Below are 6,000 nucleotides of genomic sequence, written 5' to 3'. Positions count from 1 at the left end.
ACTTTCCCCACCCAGATTTCATCCTGTCGGTCTGGGGATTGAACCGACAACCTCCCAGTCACAAGCTTGCGTTTCTAACCTTTAGGCCACCACTGCCCAGTTCACACCATGACCTACTCTGAGACAGATCCATTTCTAGTATCTATCCTGACACTTAATTCACAAAATGAGACATATATATATATATATATATATATATATATATATATATATATATATATATATACTGTATACTGTATATATATATATATATAGTATATATATATATATATACATGTATATATATATATATATATATATATATATATATATATATATATATATATATATATATATATATATATATATATATATATATATATATAAATATATAATGATAAAACAGGGCAAATTGATTCAAGTTACTCATCATTGTCCTTGTTTGTATCAGAATGCAGCAGCAGAAACCTGGAGCTGGACCTAAACCTAAGATTAAGCCGAAGCCTAAATTTCAGCGTAAACCTGAATCTGAACCCAGCTGTCTTTCCTTGACGAGTGACCAGTCTATGGATCATCCTATTGGCTTTAAAGTTGGACAAGGTGCTGTTGATGAAAGGTAAGAATTTAAAAGTGAACTTTATTATCTGAGTATCACAAAGCTTCATAATCGAGGTTCAGCGATGCCACAAAATGTGGTTTTGATCTGATGCCCAATGATACCGGGACGAGGACCACCAGCCAGCTCTGAACTGCCAAACACCTTTCTTACAACGACTGAAAGTCCATCTGATTTCAGGAACATGAAGAGTTGATTTATTGCAACAACAACATTTTTTAAAAGATCATAATTAATCTTTGGGCTTTGGGAGGATATCAAGTCCAAGTGAAATCATAAGTCATTGTTAATTTTTTGATTTTCTGAAGTTGAGTCTAAAGTCATCAGACTTATGTTGAGTCAAAGCTTCTGCTTCAGAGTGCAGCACAAAGAAAAGTTCACGTTCACACCATGACCTACTCTGAGACAGATCCATTTATAGTATTTATCCTGACACTTAATTCACAAAATGAGACATATATATCATTATATATATATATATATATATATATATGTATATATATATATATATATATGTGTGTGTATATATATATATATATGTGTGTATATATATATATATATGTGTGTGTATATATATATATATATATATATATGTGTGTGTGTATATATATATATATATGTGTCTATATATATATATATATATATATATATATATGTATATATATATATATATATATATATGTATATATATATATATATATATATATATATATATATATATATATATATATATATATTGATAAAACAGGGCAAATTGATTCAAGTTACTCATCATTGTCCTTGTTTGTATCAGAATGCAGCAGCAGAAACCTGGAGCTGGACCTAAACCTAAGATTAAGCCGAAGCCTAAATTTCAGCGTAAACCTGAATCTGAACCCAGCTGTCTTTCCTTGACGAGTGACCAGTCTATGGATCATCCTATTGGCTTTAAAGTTGGACAAGGTGCTGTTGATGAAAGGTAAGAATTTAAAAGTGAACTTTATTATCTGAGTATCACAAAGCTTCATAATCGAGGTTCAGCGATGCCACAAAATGTGGTTTTGATCTGATGCCCAATGATACCGGGACGAGGACCACCAGCCAGCTCTGAACTGCCAAACACCTTTCTTACAATGACTGAAAGTCCATCTGATTTCAGGAACATGAAGAGTTGATTTATTGCAACAACAACATTTTTTAAAAGATCGTAATTAATCTTTGGGCTTTGGGAGGATATCAAGTCCAAGTGAAATCATAAGTCATTGTTGTTAATTTTTTGATTTTCTGAAGTTGAGTCTAAAGTCATCAGACTTATGTTGAGTCAAAGCTTCTGCTTCAGAGTGCAGCACAAAGAAAAGTTCACGTTCACACCATGACCTACTCTGAGACAGATCCATTTATAGTATTTATCCTGACACTTAATTCACAAAATGAGACATATATATCATTATTGACACAGTATAATGATTAAACAGGGCAAATTGATTCATGTATTTGTTTAAAAGTATTCGTCTGTGTGTTTGTATTAGTCTGCAGCAAAGACCTGAATCACGACCTGAATCCAGCTATATTTCCATGAAGACTGACATGTTTATCGGTTCTTTAAATGAGATTAATGAAGGACAAGCTGCTGATGAAAGGTAAGAATTTAAAAGTGAACTTTTCACACTAAATATATACTGTATAGAATATTAACTATATACTTTATTAGTCAAAAAACAGCCAACGACTGATTATAAACTGAGATGGCATTTTTCATCAGATTACATTTTGGTGAATAGTTACTCACCAACTGTCTTTGTTTGTATCAGGATGCAGCAGCAGAAACCTGAACCTGAGCCCACCTGTGTGTCCATGAAGAGTGACCGGTCTATGGATCGTCCTATTTATTTTAAAGATGGACAAGCTGTTGATAAAAGGTAATAATTTAAAAGTGAACTTTGTTATTATCTGAATCTCTCAGAGCTTCATCAAAGTGTGGTTTTTTATCTGATGCCCAGTGATAACATGACCAGAACCACCAGCCAGCTGTGAACTGCCAAACACCTTTCTTACAACGGCTGAAAGTTCATCTGTTTTCCAGAACATGAAAAGTTGATTCATTGCAATACTTTCTTTTTTAAAAGATCATAATTAATCTTTGGGCTTTGGGAGGAAATCAAGTCCAAGTATAATCACAAGTCATTGTTGTTAATTTTTTGATTTTCTGAAGTTGAGTCTGAAGTCATCAGACTCATGTTGAGTCAAAGTGATGTGAGCTTTTGCTTCAGAGTGCAACACTAAGAAAAGTTCACATGTTCACAACATGATCTACTCTGAGACAGATCCATTTATAGTATTTGTATTTGAGCCCACCTGTGTGTCCATGAAGAGTGACCGGTCTATGGATCGTCCTATTTATTTTAAAGATGGACAAGCTGTTGATGAAAGGTAATAATTTAAAAGTGAACTTTGTTATTATCTGACTCTCTCAGAGCGTCTTGAAAATGTGGTTTTGATCTGATGCCCAGTGATAACAGGACCAGAACCACCAGCCAGCTCTGAACTGCCAAACACCTTTCTTACAACGGCTGAAAGTCCATCTGTTTTCAGGAAAATGAAAAGTTGATTCATTGTAACAATTTCTATTTTTTTTAAAGATCATAATTAATCTTTGGACTTTGGGAGGATATCAAGTCCAAGGGAAATCACAAGTCATTGTTGTTAATTTGTCAATTTTCTGAAGTTGAGTCTAAAGTCATCAGACTTATGTTGAGTCAAAGTGATGTGAGCTTTTGCTTCAGAGTGCGGCACTAAGAAAAGTTCACATGTTCACAACATGATCTACTCTGAGACAGATCCATTTATAGTATTTATCCTGACACTTAATTCACAAAATGAGACATATATATCATTATTGATACATTATAATGATAAAACAGGGAAAATTGATTCATGTATTTGTTTAAAAGTATTCGTCCGTGTGTTTGTATTAGTCTGCAGCAAAGACCTGAACCACGACCTGAATCCAGCTATATTTCCATGAAGACTGACATGTTTATCGGTTCTTTAAATGAGTTTAATGAAGGACAAGCTGCTGATGAAAGGTAAGAATTTAAAAGTGAACTTTTCACACTAAATATATACTGTATGCATAGAATATTAACTATATACTTTATTAGTCAGAAAACAGCCAACGACTGATTATAAACTGAGATGAGATGGCATTTTTCATCAGATTACATTTTGGTGAATAGTTACTCACCAACTGTCTTTGTTTGTATCAGGATGCAGCAGCAGAAACCTGAACCTGAGCCCACCTGTGTGTCCATGAAGAGTGACCGGTCTATGGATCGTCCTATTTATTTTAAAGATGGACAAGCTGTTGATGAAAGGTAATCATTTAAAAGTGAACTTTGTTATTATCTGACTCTCTCAGAGCTTCTTGAAAATGTGGTTTTGATCTGATGCCCAGTGATAACAAAACCAGAACCACCAGCCAGCTCTGAACTACCAAACACCTTCATCAGAATATATTTTGATGAACATGAGAAAGTTACTAATCATTGTCCTTGTTTGTATCAGGATGCAGCAGCAGAAACCTGGAGCTGGACCTAAACCTAAGATTCAGCCTAAACTTGAGCAGAAACCTAAACCTGGACCGAGCTGTGTCTCCATGACAAGTGACCTGTTTATGGATCATCCTATTGGCTTTAAAGTTGGACAAGGTGCTATTGATGAAAGGTATAAATTTAAAAGTGAACTTTATTATTTGATCCTCTTAGAGCTTCATATTCGAGGTTTGGCGATGCCATAAAATGTGGTTTTGATCTGATGCCCAGTGATAACAGGACCAGAACAACCAGCCAGCTCTGAACTGCCAAACACCTTTCTTACAACGGCTGAAAGTCCATCTGTTTCCAGGAACATGAAAAGTTGATTCATTGCAACAATCATTTTTTTTTAAAAGATCATAATTAATCTTTGGGCTTTGGGAGATTACAAGTCCAAGTGAAATCACAAGTCATTGTTGTTAATTTTTTGATTTTCTGAAGTTGAGTCTAAAGTCATCAGACTCATGTTGAGTCAAAGTGACGTGCACTTTTGCTTCAGAGTGCAGCACTAAGAAAAGTTCACATGTTCACAACATGATCTACTCTGAGACAGATCCATTTATAGTATTTATCCTGACAATTCACAAAATGAGACATATATATCATTATTGATATAATGATGAAACAGGGCAAATTGATTCTTGTATCTGGTTAAAAATATTCGTCCTTGTGTTTGTATTAGTCTGCAGCAAAGAGCTGAACCACAACCTGAATCCAGCTATATTTCCATGAAGAGTGACTTGTTTATTGGTTCTTTAAATGAGTTTAATGATGGACGAGGACCACCAGCCAGCTCTGAACTGCCAAACACCTTTCTTACAACGACTGAAAGTCCATCTGATTTCAGGAACATGAAGAGTTGATTCAGTGCAACAACAACATTGTTTAAAAGATCATAATTAATCTTTGGGCTTTGGGAGGATATCAAGTCCAAGTGAAATCATAAGTCATTGTTGTTCATTTTTTATGTATCTGGTTAAAAGTTTTCGTCCGTGTGTTTGTATTAGTCTGCAGCAAAGACCTGAATCACGACCTGAATCCAGCTATATTTCCATGAAGAGTGACTTGTTTATCGGTTCTTTAAATGAGTTTAATGATGGACAAACTCCACCTAACTGCCTACAGAGACGCCATCATTGCTGCCAAATCTGCCTACCTCTCCACCATCCTCACCGACCCCTGCCAAAACCCCAGAACACAACCTCATCAAGCCTCGGACCAACACCCTGCCTACCTCTACTCGCTGACAAAATCCACATAATTTACCAATCTTTATCCCCTGTATCTGACCTCTCAGTATCTACTCCAGCACCTACCACGGCCCCTCCTCTCCCCATCTCTCCTGACCTCCCGACCCCTCCTCCACACAGCCTCCTCTCCCAGTTTGACTCGGTCACCCCTCCTGAAATCTCTAAACTCATCGGCTCTTCCAAACCCACTACCTGCTCCCTTGACCCTGTCCCTACTCCACTCCTGAAGTCCTGCCTCCCCCTCCTATGCCCCTACCTCACTAACCTCTTCAACTCCTCACTCTTCCTTGGAACTGTCCCCTCTGCCCTCAAAACTGCCTCTGTCACCCCAATCCTTAAAAGACCTGGTCTGGATCCGTCCTCCATCAAAACAACTACCCCCCCCATTATCCAACTTCCCCTTTCTGTCTAAAATTCTGAAACGTATAGTCGCCTCACAACTAAAAACCCATCTTCATTCCAATAACCAATTCAAACCCCTCCAATCTGGTTTTCGCCCCCTCCACAGCACAGAAACCGCTCTCCTCAAAGTCCTCAATTACCTCTTCACCTCTGCTGACACAGGTTCCCTCAACATTCTCAT

This window comes from Perca flavescens, chromosome 3, assembly GCF_004354835.1.
Source record: "Perca flavescens isolate YP-PL-M2 chromosome 3, PFLA_1.0, whole genome shotgun sequence".
Lineage (NCBI taxonomy): Eukaryota > Metazoa > Chordata > Actinopteri > Perciformes > Percidae > Perca > Perca flavescens.
This window is presented reverse-complemented; position numbering follows the sequence as displayed.